The sequence below is a fragment of the Eptatretus burgeri genome, chromosome 7 (genome assembly GCF_056783735.1).
Source record: "Eptatretus burgeri isolate ZD-2024b chromosome 7, Ebu_testis_v1, whole genome shotgun sequence".
NCBI classification, from domain to species: domain Eukaryota; kingdom Metazoa; phylum Chordata; class Myxini; order Myxiniformes; family Myxinidae; genus Eptatretus; species Eptatretus burgeri.
Genome location: NC_140967.1, coordinates 68,342,860 through 68,358,804, shown reverse-complemented (window position 1 = coordinate 68,358,804; position 15,945 = coordinate 68,342,860). Strand labels below are relative to the sequence as shown.

Genomic DNA, 15,945 nt, shown 5'->3' with positions numbered 1-15,945 from the left:
AATAAAGAGGGAAGGGAGGAGGCTTTGTGTGCAGGGGGTGGGAGGGGAGGGAGGGGCGGTAGGACAAGGGATGGGAGGGAGGAACGGTAGGACAAGGGATGGGGGGGGGAGGTAAGGAGGGTTGTTGAAGAAGTGTAGGGGATTCCAGAATAGCTTGGGGAGGGGGCTGGATGAGGAGGAGAAAAGGCTCTATGGTGCTGGGGGAGAGGGGGGACAAGAGAGGGGGAAGAAGGCAGTTGCGGATTTGAGGAGGTGGAGTGAAGAGATGGAGGTGAGAGGGCAGTGGAAGGAGGCAGCTTTGTGGAAGAGAGGGGGGGGCAACTTTGAGGAGGATGAGTGAGGGGTGAATGGTGGGTGAAATGTGAGGGGGGAGTTTTTGAGAGAGGTGAGAGGGAGAAGAGGCCCAAAGACAGAGAAGTGAGAGGCTTGGAGGGAGAAGAGTGGGATGGTTGATTTGAGAGTGAGGGGTGAGAGGAGTGAGTTGGCACTGAATTTGGAAAAAAAAAGAATGGTTGATGGAAAGCGAACATTCATAGCAAACTGGGTTTTTTTTTTAAGTTTTAGGTCAGAGATGTGATTAAACACATTTCCTGATAGATGTAAGAAAGGCGAATCCAGAGAATGGAGAGAAGAAACGCTGTAACAGTTGGATTTTTAGACAAGGAATGAAGGAGAGTCGAATTGAGAGCAGTCTGTTTAAATAGTAGAGTAGTGCTTTATGATACAGTAAAGAGTACCACACGTATGAGAGAGGAAGATGAAGCATTAATTATCAGAGATCGTTTTTATTATTATTATTATTGTTTTATTATTGATTGAGAGAGTTTTCATCAGATTAGGTCATGGAATTGTTGTAGAAAAAATCGTGAGGTGAATGGTGAAATTGGATCGGTAAACGCAGGGGGTGTAAACAAATCACGTGGTTACGGGAGGTGTATAGTCAAAAGTGAAATTATTTATTTAAAATAAGGATTTCGTAACATTCGGAAAAGGGAAGGTTGAAGTAAAATCGTGGAAGTGTGTGGTGAATTTGGACGGTAAACGCAGTGTGAAGCTGCTGGGTCGATGTAAAGTATCAGGAAGAGGGAGAGACACGTGGTTACAACAGGAGGTGTGGAGATCGAAACGATACAAGGAAGATTATTATTTTTTGATGTATTTTTGAAGAATAGGAAAGATTCAGTAATGGAAGGTTGTAGGAAGGAAGAAATCGTGAAGGTAATGGCGAGAGAGGGTCAGCTCAGTTGAATAAAGATGGTGTGCCGGCTGAAGGAAGAAGAAGAAGATAAGACGAAGAAAAGGGAGAAGAAGAGGAAGCAGAAAAGAAGAAGAAGAAGAACAAGAAAGATCGAGACTCGTGAGTGTGGAAGGAGAAAGGTATTTTTTTAATTTTTGGGGGGATTTAAGACAAGAAGTAGTGTTTAGTTTGGAGGGATGGGGAATGCTGGGAAAGTGGGGAAGATATAACTTGAATGTAATGGGGAGAAAGTACACATAAAGCCGATCGTACACTGAGGGGAAAGATGGGTAGGCCTCAAGCACTCGGTAAGACAAGGTCGACGAAAACACACAAAATAGCACGATTTTTGAAACAAAACCGAACTAGGAACACACAGTAACATGTAGGTGAGAAAATAAACAGTTAAAACGGGACAAATAACGACCGGAAACTTAACTTTGAGATCATCAGCAAAGAGCCCTGAAGGAGACCTGTCAACGCTCCAAACCCAGAACCAGAACTCAAACTCATTTTCACCCCTAAAAAGAGGACTCCGTGTTATTTTCGCCCAAAAAAACGAGGACTCCGTGTTATTTTCGCCCAAAAAAACGAGGACTCCGTGTTATTTTCGCCCAAAAAAACGAGGACTCCGTGTTATTTTCGCCCAAAAAAACGAGGACTCCGTGTTATTTTCGCCCAAAAAAACGAGGACTCCGTGTTATTTTCGCCCAAAAAAACGAGGACTCCGTGTTATTTTCGCCCAAAAAAACGAGGACTCCGTGTTATTTTCGCCCAAAAAACGAGGACTCCGTGTTATTTTCGCCCAAAAAACGAGGACTCCGTGTTATTTTCACCCAAAAAAACGAGGACTCCGTGTTATTTTCGCCCAAAAAAACGAGGACTCCGTGTTATTTTCGCCCAAAAAAACGAGGACTCCGTGTTATTTTCGCCCAAAAAAACGAGGACTCCGTGTTATTTTCGCCCAAAAAAACGAGGACTCCGTGTTATTTTCGCCCAAAAAAACGAGGACTCCGTGTTATTTTCGCCCAAAAAAACGAGGACTCCGTGTTATTTTCGCCCAAAAAAACGAGGACTCCGTGTTATTTTCGCCCAAAAAAACGAGGACTCCGTGTTATTTTCGCCCAAAAAAACGAGGACTCCGTGTTATTTTCGCCCAAAAAAACGAGGACTCCGTGTTATTTTCGCCCAAAAAATAGGACTCCGTGTTATTTTCGCCCAAAAAACGAGGACTCCGTGTTATTTTCGCCCAAAAAAACGAGGACTCCGTGTTATTTTCGCCCAAAAAAACGAGGACTCCGTGTTATTTTCGCCCAAAAAAACGAGGACTCCGTGTTATTTTCGCCCAAAAAAACGAGGACTCCGTGTTATTTTCGCCCAAAAAAACGAGGACTCCGTGTTATTTTCACCAAAAAATAGGACTCCGTGTTATTTTCGCCCCAAAAAAGAGGACTCCGTGTTATTTTCACCCCAAAAAAGAGGACTCCGTGTTATTTTCGCCCCAACAATAGAGGACTTCGTATTATTTTCGCCCCAACACGTGTTATTTTCGTAACAAAAATGAGGATCCATGTTATTTTTTTACCCAACAAAGGAGGACTCTGAGTTATTTTCACTCCAAAAAAGAGGTCTCCGTGTTATTTTCATCAAAAAGAGGAAGCCGTGTTATTTTCACCCAAAAAGGACTCCGTGTAATTTCGCCCAAAAAAAGAGGACTCAGTGTTACTTTGCCCCAAAAAGAGGAGTTTCCACCCTCAAAAAGAGGACTCAGTGTTATTTTGCCCAAAAAAAGAGGAGTTTTTTTGCCCCCCCCCCCAAAAGAGGGCTCCGTGTAATTTTAGCCCAAAATAGAGGACTGCATGGAATTTTGCCCCAAAAAGAGGGTTCTGTGTTATTTTGGCCCCATAAAGTGGACTCGTTCTTTCACCCAAAAAAGAGGACTGTTATTATTTTAGTTCAAAAAAAGAGGAATCCTTGTTATTTTCACGCAAAAAATGAGAACGTGTTATTTTCTCCCCAAAAAAGAAGACTCCGTGTTCTTTTATCCCTCCCAAAAAAGAGGACTCCTTGTTATTTTCACCCCCAAAACGAGGGCTCCATGTTACTTTCACCCCAAAAAAGAGGACTCTGTGTTATTTTCTCCCCCCCCCCCAAAATGAGAACTCCGTGTTATTTTCAACCCCCAAAAGAGGGCTCCGTGTTATTTTCACCCCAAAAAAAGAGGACTCCATGTTATTTTCACCCTCAAAAAGGGGACTCCGTGTTATTTTCACACTCCCTTGGCCGATGTTGCTTTGGACTTGATTGCAAAAAATCTAGAGGAATTCTCATGTGTTTTTTTTTTTGCCTTTTTCCCCCTTGCAAAAAAACGGCATGTTCGGGTGTTTCATTACCAATGCACTTGCTATTGCTTGCCAAGACAGCCGTTCCTTATCAACCGTTTCTAACAGCTCTACAAGCATGCAAGATAGATCCAAGCCTTTCATAAACCGGCGAATCACACGTGCTTTGACGGAACTTGTAGGGCAGGAATTTGGAATCTGGTTCAGGTAGGGCTTGTAGCATGGTATTGTGTACACTGTGGTCCTAAATGAGGAGAAAGCTTAGAAATTGAACCCAGTTTTAATAAGATAAACAATCTTAATGTTATATAATGCCGAAATGTCTGTGCTTTCAGAAAATGTATACTTTGCTATGGGTCCTATGGATATAGTTGCTTACGAAGCATGTTTTTTTTTTATCCAAACACAGGCTATTTTTTCCATTTTTATAGCTCATTTTTTAGAAATGGGTTACATGTATGATTGTATATGTTGTCCAAAATGGTTGAAAATGCATTTTTTTGTTTGATATATATCATTATACATAAGAATAGAACAATTCCTCGAAACAGTACATTTTATTATGACCTTCTGCATATCTTGGCACCTTCAAATGTGTAAAATCTTAGATTTTGCAAAGTTTCCCCCAGTCATAGTGAAGCTTCCAAAATCTTATTCCAGAAATTTGAAATGCATCTGATAGAACATCTTAAATAGCAATTACTTCTGCATAAAGTGATGATTTAAAATGGCAAGTTTCAACATGGATCATTACTACATACCAGTTTTTAGGTTCACTTCCATGATTGGGTCAAAAATGTTAGGAAGTACGTAACAAGTTGCATTTACCAAGCTGCTACAAAATTACTGGTAGCTATAAGCTTGATTTTATAACCATAGAATAAGTTTACCAAGATGGCCCTATGATATAAAAATCAATACCAAAGGCCAGTTTGTGTTCAGCATACAGAACATCAAAGGTCGTTAGGAAGTACGTAACGTTTTAATGAAATCTGCACTTTTAATCCTAAGATGTTAGTTTGGTTCATCCCAGCATGTATTTCTATGGTTAAGTTTATGTGCATATGTATTTATGACCTGAATGAACACTGATCAATTTGATCAATTTGTTAATTTCATATGACCTTGATCTCTTTGCTCAAGGTCAAATATCAGGTAAACCAAATATTATCCATATATGTGGTTTCCAATTAGTGTATAATACATATCTAAGCCATCAGACCAATTTTAGAATGATATGAGTGGTTCATTGATACAGATAATTGATAACCAACTTTGATCCTGTCAGAGCAATAGAAAGAGGAAGAATTAAGCTCTGCCCAAATAGATCCTGAATCCCCATGATGTTGGCTAACAAATGATATGCAAAACTTAATCATACAATGACTCATTTTTTTGGTCCCCCGTGTCCTAATTGTGTACATAATACCTTGCTACAAGCCGTAGTGGTGATGATGTCGCCTACGTTTTTGGCGAAAGTCATCGTGGGGTCGATCTTTAAGAAGCCGTGTTGCTCCTTTGATACAATTTCCAAATGTAGATGCTATGCTCAGGGAAAAGGAAGCCATTCGGACACAAATTCTCACTCATTTATGGAAGCTATGGGACTAATTCCAACGATACTTTCTGGAGGTGGACAGGACAAGGGATGGGTTATCTTTCATCAGGAATCCATTCACAACATAATAGTGTTCCAGAGGATCTACAGGAGGAATTCTTGGATCTGAAAAATGATTTTGCGGCTCAAGACGTGTGCCAGCAGTCGACCTTGGAGAAATTTTGGGTCAGCATGACCGGGAGTTGCCCAAACTTGTCATCACACGGTCAGATTTATTTTGCCTTTTGCATCAACTTGTATGTGTGAGACTGGATTTCCATGTTTGTTGCAAATTAAGTCCAAACAGAGGATTCGGTTTTCAGTCGAAAGTGATATTCGTTGTGTATTACCAAGTACCACTGCAAACATTGAAAAGCTTGTCAGTGAGAAGAGAATCCAAAAATCTGTAAGTAGGAAATAAATTTCAAACCAAAATGCTTGTTGTCCACCCTTTTTGTCATGTCTCAAAAAGGAAGTGGTCCACAAAATGTTTTTGATTGGCCTGGTGGTCCATGAACTGAAACGAGTTGAGAACCACTGGCTTAACGTTACTCCCCTCACCGTAGTCGCTTTTTGGGACCACAACTATGATGTTGAGTGAAGACCAAGTGTAGTCTGTGCTTTCAGTTTGTTTGGAGATACTACTTGGAATAGATTGCATTCCTTTGTCCAATCGTGTTGATTCTGGAAATATGCAACAAGAAGCTTGTACATCATCCTCATATTATCAATCTCCTAAATCATTCTATTTTTCCACAAACAATTGCATAACCATGATCTCATGAACTGTACCAAAAGAGTAATCTTATAAAAGTCAGATAAAAAAGATCAGGAAACATTGTTTAGGCAGAAGAATGAGAATTTAATTTGAGTGCTTAACCTTGAAAACCGGTCTTGTGCAAACAATATGATAAAAACTGTGTTTGTTGAGAGAATACTTGGTGAAATATTTAGTGGCAGACGTCATTCTTTCCTTCTTGGTGGCAGAAGTTCACACACCATACACTCAATTCCCAGACGTGAATGTTGTAACTCAACAAATGATTGAAAGGGATTAGAGCGTGGAGGCAAGCTTTGTGAAAAACATCGACTTTCTTCCTTGTTTTCTACATACATGTATCGGGGTGGGATTGCTATTCATAAAGGATGAGTGTTATTTATGGCCCATTATAGCCTGGTGTTGGATTAACGGTTAAGGTGGCTGGCTTAAGATATTAGAGTCTTGAGTTCAAGCCCCTGTTGTTCCGTTGAAATAACACCAGGTGGATTGACTCAAAAAGAGTACCAGCTTACTGGGGTAATAATCCATTTGAGTATTGTGTGTTGGAGTGGTGACCCACCCAGTATTGTACTCCTGAGCCAATGAAACTGCCTCGGCATCCCTATGTGCCTCACGGTATGAAAGGAACAGTTGCTTGGATTATGGTCCATCAATACACTATATTCTGAGGGTTCTCAATCTGAAGCTCACTGGCCATATGCAAACCAATCAACCAGCAGGTGTGGCCTATATGCTGTTATGCTCAAATTCAAAACGAATGCTTGGATTATTTTCATTGAATATCTTAATTTGGAAATTTAAACGATTTTGTTAGATATTTGCAAATGTGTTAAAATGAAAAGTGTATTATAATAGATTTGCATTGCATCACTGTCAGATATTTGATTTGATGTAGCATACCCTTTACAGAGCATATGTGTTGCCAAAGTCGTTTCTTGGCAAGGGTTACACTGGGAGGTTTGCCATTGCTTTCCCTGCGTTTTGGCCATACTCTATCTTTTTAAAAGCCAAGTGTCAAGCAAGGAAGCAGCACATACCAATTCACCGATCTCCCAGACTCAAAGCAGATGCACAAACTATTACACCACAGTCTGGTTCTGTAATATATAACGTTAAAAAAAACTTATGATAGAGTTGGATGTTGAAGGAGCAGCCCACAAAATATATGGTCAATAGGCGATTTTCGAAATGATGCCATGCGCCCCAGAATGCTTGGTGCTCATGCTCAGAACCCCAAGGAAACGGCAATGTTTGGAGCAACATAAATACTGGATATGGTGTGTGCGAGATAAGGATTGTTACTTAAAATGGCTCACAAAGCTTTGAAAAGCCAAAAATACTTGGAAATCTATCTGCAAGAAAGGGGTGTGCCTCTGCACAATGAAAGAGTTGTTTAACTTTCTGAACTCGCCCATAAAGCTGATAGGTTGCAGCTCCCAGTACTGCAAACTCCCGAGGGCGTGGACCAATGCACGGCCTAAATGATCGTTGATGGGTGCATTCTACCCAAACCATCGACCATCACTGCCAGTGAGTGGACTGTGAACCTTAGAGGTTTACCTCTTGTGAACATGGCAGGCTTCATGATTTATTTAATGGACCTCTGCTTTTGGAAAGACAATCCCATCATGACCAATATTCAGGCAGATTTCCCAGAGAGAAACACTATCTAGTTTGGTTCATTCTTAACACTGATGGGAATGCCATATCTTGGGATTGTGAATGCACAAGGTAAGTTCAGAATGATGATGTTTACTCTTAATCATGTTTGAAGGGAGGGGCTAGGGGGAGTGGAAGCAGTATGGGATGGGAAATCTGTTATAAATATATATTCTTTGTTTGATTCCAGAGCCACAGGAGAAATTATACTAGATTTTTGCATCTATTGGTAAAAGGTGTTCAGCATCCATCCATGTACATGTGTTGTATCCAATGCCACCGCTCAATAATGGTATTAAACCAGGAAAAGGTAGAAACTCGACACTTCTCGTACAAGGATATTTCTTGTATTAACTAAATTTACGTGAGTGATGTTCATTCAGGAACAGAACGATTTTGGTTAACCATTTTGAAATTGCCAATATTTCGTCTAAATGCTGAAAATTATGTTAAAAACACTTTCAATTACAGATTTTGTGCCAGCAATAGCAGGTTAAAAATGCCCGGTGAGCAGAACCGAGTCACTGAAAACGCACACGCAACACATGCGCTAAAAGCCTTGTCAGAATTCATACAACATTTTGAAAGTTTCTATATTGTTAATAAGTTGAGAATATATGAGGGTTGGTCTGAAAGTAATGGCTCTTATTTTATTTCTCACTAAATATAATTCCAATTACAATGAAACTAAGAGTTCTTAGAACACGATACCCTGTGCAGTAATCAAGTACAGTATGCAAGTCAGAAAATATATTTTATAAAAATGAAAAAACATGTAAGGATGGAATCCTCAAAAAACACCCAAACAAGGTAGACAGGAATGACAAGGTAGAAATGACACCACAATACAACATCACGATCATTTTACGGATTTCCATCACAACATCTTTTGACTTTTTTGTTGTAGATGGCAATAGTTACAATTGTATGAAGATGTCTGAAATGTTTGAGGTAGTTGTAGATTTGGAGTGTGGGTTGGTGTAATTGTGTATTTTATTTGGTGTGGGATTGAGACGGAAAAATGTCAAACTGGAAGGGCACTCGGTAGAGTGCATACCTCCACCCCGTAATGCCTGATCCATGAGAACATATCTGGCGCAGTACATTTTTGAACAAGGAAAAGAGCAATCAGAGATTGCAAATCCTTGCCAGGACTTCTTTTGAGTGGTGTATTGTTTTTATAGGTTTTGGGGTAAATCCAATATGGCTGCCAAACCATGTGACCTATGATGTCATATGTGCGACCCTTTTTGTTCCTCATGGATAGGCGGTCATATGTGTAACATTTCGCCTCCATGTTTTCAGCCATTTCAGAGAAGATTTTTGAAGGCTAAAAAAAACAATATGGCTGCTGAATCACTTGACTGACGATGTCATCAAAATTTTGGGGGACCATTTTATTCCGAGATGACCCTCAAATTTTTTTTATGCTGATAGGATGCAGCGTTCTACATATGCAATTATGACGTCATAACGAAGGCACCTATGACGTCATAAAAATACCACACTCATTCCCTATGAGGAGTATTCCACTTGTACACCCATGGCTTGTGGAACACTTGTGTGAAGTTTCCCCTCGATTTGTCCAATCATTCTGGAGAAGAAGATTTTCAGAGGTTTTTTGGGTAAATCAAATATGGCTGCCAAACTAGGTGACCAATGACATCATATGTGTGAAACTTTTGTTTTAGAAGTTTAGACTAAGGTTTAGGATTGTTAGCCTCATCTAATCGTTTATCCATGTTTGTTCCTGGACCACAGAGAGAATACCCTGGAAGATGTAATTCCCCTGGTATTCCAGTTGTTGTAAGTTTACTCCCCAAGAAAAACTTTTGTACATCACCCCCACGCTTTTGTTTGGAGATGAATTTACTCTTTTTAGAGCCACACACCAAACATATCCCTTTTTGTACAACCCTATTATTTTTACTTTTAACATCCGAGATATTTTTAGTGTTTGTTTTCTTTTTACATTTGAGACAATAACTCATTTATTTATGAGAAAAGTGCGTTCCTTTTTATATTCCTACAAAGTGTAAAAACATTTTTAGTTTCCAACATGCACATTTTAATCTTCGTTTTTAAAACATAAAGAATCCTTAGAAATACCTTCACGCTCTCCTCCATTTATTTAAGAAAAAAAAATGGTAAAACTTTCACCAAAGTCAATTACACCAACATCACCAACCTTCTTTCTCTTCTTTATCTCCACTTTTTCGTTTAAATCTACCCTCTAAAATCGATATTAATACTCTTGACCAATATATTTTTGATTAACTTGTTAATTCTTTGTTTTCCTCCTCATTGCATTGAGAATTATTTATTTTCTGAAATACCTCCAATCTTTTTCTAATCTCACTGGTTTCCATATTTTTATATTTATTCATTTTCTCTCTTTCTTCCCTCTCGCTCTACTCCCTCTCTCTTTTCTCCCTTGCCTTCCTCTCTCTTGATTCCCTCTCCTCCTTCTCCCTTGCCTCATTTTCTTCAATTCCTTCCTCATCCCTTACTACCCTTGAACCACTTTCACCTCACAGAATATCATACACATTGTGGTGAGAGCGACCGCTAGGTGGAGAAAGTTACGTCGTCTCCCACAAGACTCCCGGAATTGTAGGCTGTCAGCCACGGATAATTCCGTGAGGCGGCGGATCGCTTAACCGGCCGTGGACACCAATACCTCCACCGCGTAGTGTAGGGTCTTTTTGTCTAGAACCAATTTACCTAATTAACCACGTGGTTTCGATTACCAGGGAACCACACCCTTGGTGCGCCTTGCCCGATCCGGATCACTCTACCAACTACAAACTACCAACCACCTTTCCGGATCAGATGCAGCCGAGCGGAACTACCAAGAATGTACCAGCTAGAATGAACAGAATATCGGGAAAAAAGACCCGGCTAAAAACTCAGATCCGAACCATGCTGGACCAATGAAGGAAAAGACAAAAAAGAACTGGGAACATTTCTACAATAATTTAATTACAATCAACTTACAAAAGTGGGACACAGAGCAGACTTACGTGAGAATAAAACTGGCAAGATTCACAGCAATCAAAGATCTTAAACAATTCGACTTAAAGGACAGGTGCCAACACTCTCAGACACCCACTCAGACAAAATAAACCCAATTGGGTGGCAATGGACTTTTGCAGCCAGAGAGGGAGGTGAGCTGAGATCGCGGTTCTTTCGGGTACCTGAATGTTGGAGGGAAGGGATGCTCCATGGTGCGGCACCTGTGAATGGTCATGCGACTCGGTAAACGGCCACCCACGTGGAGACCCTGTCTGCGAAGGAGCCCGGGTTGAGTAGAGCGGAGTCCGAGGCGGGTATCAGGGCTGCAGACAGGATCCTACGAGAGACCTGGTCAAGGTCGGGTCGAGGTCTTTCCAGCTCTCTCACACTCAAAACGAACGACCCCAAAAGAGTGCAACCTTCCTCCTTTCTTTCGCTTTCACCCGACGAACTGTCTCACTCCAACGCTCCGCTCAACTCACTTTCCAGCTCACTCTCAAGACGACTCACTTTCCAGCTCACTAGACCACTCTGAATGAATGGTGTCGTAATTTATGGCTCTCCCTCAGCGGGGAGGGGCCTTTGTGAAGCCGACGTCACTGTTCACCCTGATTGGACGGGGCTTCCATGGGGCCGCCCTTTCTGGGAGAGATTTCGGCCTTACCGGGAAGCCCGCCCACTCTGCTTGTCCGGACTCGCCAAAAAAAGGTACTACACAAAGATTCTGCCTCAGACAGCGAGTCGCCGGTTAGGCGAGTAGGCGAACACGTGCTTGTTCAGCCCATGCGAGAGTAGCAAGCAAGATGAAGGTGCGAGCAGGCAGAGGGTACCGTGGGTCGTCGTAAATGGGATATAATGATTTATTAATCTAACTAAAAAAACACTGCAACGCACCCCAGTGTCTTCCCACTACACACAAGGTAGGGATCTATCTTCACAAATACTTAACGGAATAACTGACTTTGGGACAACTGTATGTCTGTATGCATACGGTTCTGAGAATCGTAACAATATATTCATTTGCATTTCTCAATATTCCTGTGTTCAATAATTTTTTTTTTTTTTTACAACAAGAAATGAATAAAATTTCTTCTGAATTTCGAGAAGAACTATATATTGTATCAACTTGAAAACCTTTTAATTATTTAACATTTTAGTTAAATCCAAACTTGTTGGTTTGTCAACATCAGTATATAGCCAATCTTTTATTGAAAACCCCCCATTCTTATGTTGTAGAACATATTTATTAACACACTGAATACCCGTTTCTTGTAGGTATGCTTGGACACAGAAATTATAATTTTTTTGAAGCTTTCTTGCGTCATTTACGTATCAGAAATACATGACAGATTAATATGATGACAGGTAATACCTCCCCATCTTGCTATGGTTAAATCAGTTTGTATTCTCCGACTTATTAAGTAAATGCATGCCTGGTGTTGGCTTAATAGTGAGGGTGGTGGGATTGGGATCCTATGATCCTGAGTTCAAATTCCACTTTGGCTGTTGAATTATACCAGGTGGGGTTGACTCTGCCTGTCATCCTTCTGAGATTGGCAAAATGAGTGTCAGCTTGCTGGTATCCTGTGTTGGAGTGGTGACCTGTCCAGGATTGTGCCCAATAGCCAAGGAGACTGCTTAGGCAGCACCAATGCTCTGCACAGAGTATGGTCCCGATGGATGGATGGATGGATAGATGAACTTTCAAAATAACCTTGAATGTATATGGAAGAGAAAAAGATGTTTATGGAGATATGAATCTTATGAGAAACAAGTCTGAAGAGGACAATGGTTCACGAGCGGTATTTGACGATGTAGATTGTTTCAGAAGTCAAGGATGAGACAATGTTATAATTTTTGACCAAGTTATAAATATGATCAACATGATGTGGTACGAGTGACAGGTTATTAGCTGCAAAATGTCGAAAACCCGGTTTTGTTCAACAACTTTCAAAATTTGACCTTTACATAACCTTTAAAGGTCACAAAACAATGTTGTGGACATTAAAATATGGAAACAGGATACGTGCTATAGCTTATTGGAGTTGATTTGTCGAAGAAAGTCGAAAACCTGGTTGGATTCCCACAACTTTGAAAATTTGACCTTTGTGGCCTTTAAAGGTCAAAGGTCAAGGATTATGACCTTTGGTACAAAACTTCCTCTGGAACATTCCAGGAACAAGTTAACGTCATATAGGCGATATGGCATTTCGCACCCCTCGGATTATCCATACTTTGATGAAATCAGCGTAAAAACAAACTTGAAGGGGGCACCACAGGCAAGGTGTTCGCGATAGAACAAAATGGTTTCAAGACTTTAGGTGGGGAATGACCTCAAGATTATGCATAAAAAAATATTGTCATCCAAGCCCTCAAAGTTTGGGCGATCGTATGATTTTTATGTCAAAATTCGCAATTTTCTAAGTTTTTGACCTTGTGACCTTGACCTTGGGACGAGAATGAAAAATCGGACGACGACAAGTTTTAGATAATTCATTTTGCTATTCAAATACCGAAGAACCCATTCCATTCAGTCAATTCCCGAGAAGAAGATAGATTTTTAATCCGACTACCCCCTCAACTACCGAGGAGTGACGCTGCTCTCAGTGCCGGGCAAGGTCTTTGCTCGGATAATTCTTGATAGGGTTCGCCACCATCTGCTTGAGCACCAGTGTCCAGAGCAGTCAGGCTTTACACCAAAGAGGTCAACGATTGACCGTATCCTTGCTCTTCGTGTCCTCGCTGAACGCAGACGAGAGTTTCGGCAGGGGCTGCTTGCAGCCTATGTTGATCTCTGTAAAGCGTTTGATTCAGTGAATCGGGATGCCCTCTGGAGGATTCTTGGTCTTCGTGGGGTGTCACCAAAACTGATCGATCTGATGTCTGAACTGTACTCTCTTACTGAGAGTGCTGTGAAGTGTGGTGGTACCATCTCTGACTTATTTCCAGTTGTTACTGGAGTTCGTCAGGGGTGTGTACTGGCCCCCACACTTTTCAGCACTTGTATGGACTGGATTTTAGGGAGGATGTCAGAAAGATCAAACTGCGGTGCATCGTTTGGGAATGTCAAGATCTCGGACCTTGATTTCGCAGATGATGCAGTCATCTTTGCGGAGACTTTAGATATCCTTTTGGGGGCCCTCGAGGTGCTGAATGAGGAGTCAGAGCCGCTGGGATTGTGGGTTTCTTGCATCAAAACTAAGATCCAGGCTTTCAATGACATCTTGGATGCTCCTGTCCTGTCTGTGTCTGTTTGTGGTGAGGATGTTGAGGTCGTGGAGAGATTCACTTACCTTGGCAGTGATATTCATGACTCTGCTGGCTGTGAGTCAGAGGTCAATAGACGTCTGGGTCAGGCCTGGGGAGTCATGGATTCACTAGATCATGGGATGTGGCGCTGCCGGTACCTGTGCGGGAGGACGAAAGTCCGAGTCTTCAGGTCCTTGGTGCTTCCAGTCTTGCTCTATGGATGCGAGACTTGGACTCTGACCAAGGATCTGAGATGGAGACTTAATTCCTTTGATACCAGGTCTCTTCGGAGAATCCTTGGCTATCGCTGGTCAGATTTTGTGTCCAACGAGCGGTTGCTGAGAGAGACTCGGATGAGACTTGTTACCTGCATGGTCGTGAGCGTCAGTTGCGGCTGTATGGACATGTGGCTCGTTTTCCTGACGCTGATCCCGCTCACCAGATTCTCTCAGCGAGGGAGTCTCGTGAGTGGAGGAGGCCGATGGGCCGACCACGTGCCTCGTGGTTGCAGCAGGTTGACCAGCATCTCAAGGAGATGGGGATAGGCCTGGCATCTGCCTGGGGGAAGGCCAGACGGAGGCCCCTGGAGTACCGGCGGAAAGTGGACGCAGCGACGCGCTGTTCTGGCACATGCTCCCATACCTGACCCTGACCTACCCCCTAAAAATGGCTAATTTTTGGGCGTGGCTCCACCCACAATGTGTGTAGCCACGCCTTCATCCAGGAAAATACAACCAGACATCGATATCGAACACATAACCAAGTTTCACCAAGATCGGATCAAAGTCCACGGAGTTATGCTCTGGACAGACAGACACGACAGACACACAGACACGACATATTTTCCACGACAGACACACAGACATAACGAACAAGCCGGTAGGCGGACATGGGAAGTCAGTCGCCTACCCAATAGAACCTGACGTGATGGGCCCGTTCGATGGGGAATGACCTGAGGATTAAGCACAAGAAAATTCATGATTCTAGCTTCAAGGGTTAATGCTGCAGATTGTTTTTTCGTTAAAATACTCCCACATTTAGAGGTTTTTCGGCCGTTGCTGGGCAACGGAGGGGTCCATAGCAACGGTTCTTTCTCACACATAACGAGGACATACCTTGAACCTACCATACCAGTTTCATGTACAGTGGGGAGAACAAGTATTTGATACACTGCCGATTTTTCAGGTTTTCCCACTTACCAAGCACGTAGAGGTCTGTAATTTTTATCATCGGTACACTTCAACGGTGAAAGACGGAATCTAAAACAAAAATCCTGAAAATCACATTGTATGATTTTAAAATAATTAATTTGCATTTTATTGCAAGAAATAAGTATTTGATCACCTACCAACCAGTAAGAATTCCGGCTCTCACAGACCTGTAAGTTTTGTCTTTAAGAAGCCCTCCCATTCTCCACTCATTACCTGTATTAACTGCACCTGTTTGAACTCGTTATCTGCATAAAAGACAGCTGTCCACATTCAATCAATCAGACTCCAACCTCTCCACTATGGGCAAGACCAGAGAGCTGTCGAAGGACATCAGGGACAAAATTGTCGACTTGCACAAGGCTGGGATGGGCGACAGGACAATAGGCAAGCAGCTTGGTGAGAAGATAACAACTGTTGGTGCAATTATTAGAAAATGAAAGAAGTTCAAGATAACAGTCAATCTCCCTCGGTCTGGGGCTCCATGCAAGATCTCACCTCGTGGAGCCTCAATGATCATGAGAAAGGTGAGGGATCAGCCCAGAACTACACGGCAGGACCTGGTCAATGACCTGAAGAGAGCTGGGACCACTGTATCAAAATAAACCATTAGTAACACACTACGCCATCATGGATTAAAATCCTGCAGCGCACGCAAGGTCCCTCTGCTCAAGCCAGCGCATGTCCAGGCCTGTCTGAAGTTTGCCAATGACCATCTGGATGATCCAGAGGAGGAATGGGAGAAGGTCATGTGGTCTGATGAGACCAAAATAGAGCTTTTTGGTTTAAACTCCACTCGCCGTGTTTGGAGGAATAAGAAGGATGAGTACAACCCAAGAACACCATCCCAACCGTGA

The 15,945-nt window shown here is 42.0% G+C and overlaps 1 long non-coding RNA gene across 1 annotated transcript; it reads left to right on the top strand.

The window, feature by feature from the left end:
* Window positions 1-1,096: 1,096 nt before the first annotated feature.
* On the top strand, window positions 1,097-11,699 carry LOC147023478 (uncharacterized). Its single transcript, XR_015059745.1, has 3 exons — window positions 1,097-1,377; window positions 9,378-9,422; window positions 10,154-11,699. It is a non-coding gene; the product is annotated as an uncharacterized LOC147023478 (long non-coding RNA).
* Window positions 11,700-15,945: the final 4,246 nt, after the last annotated feature.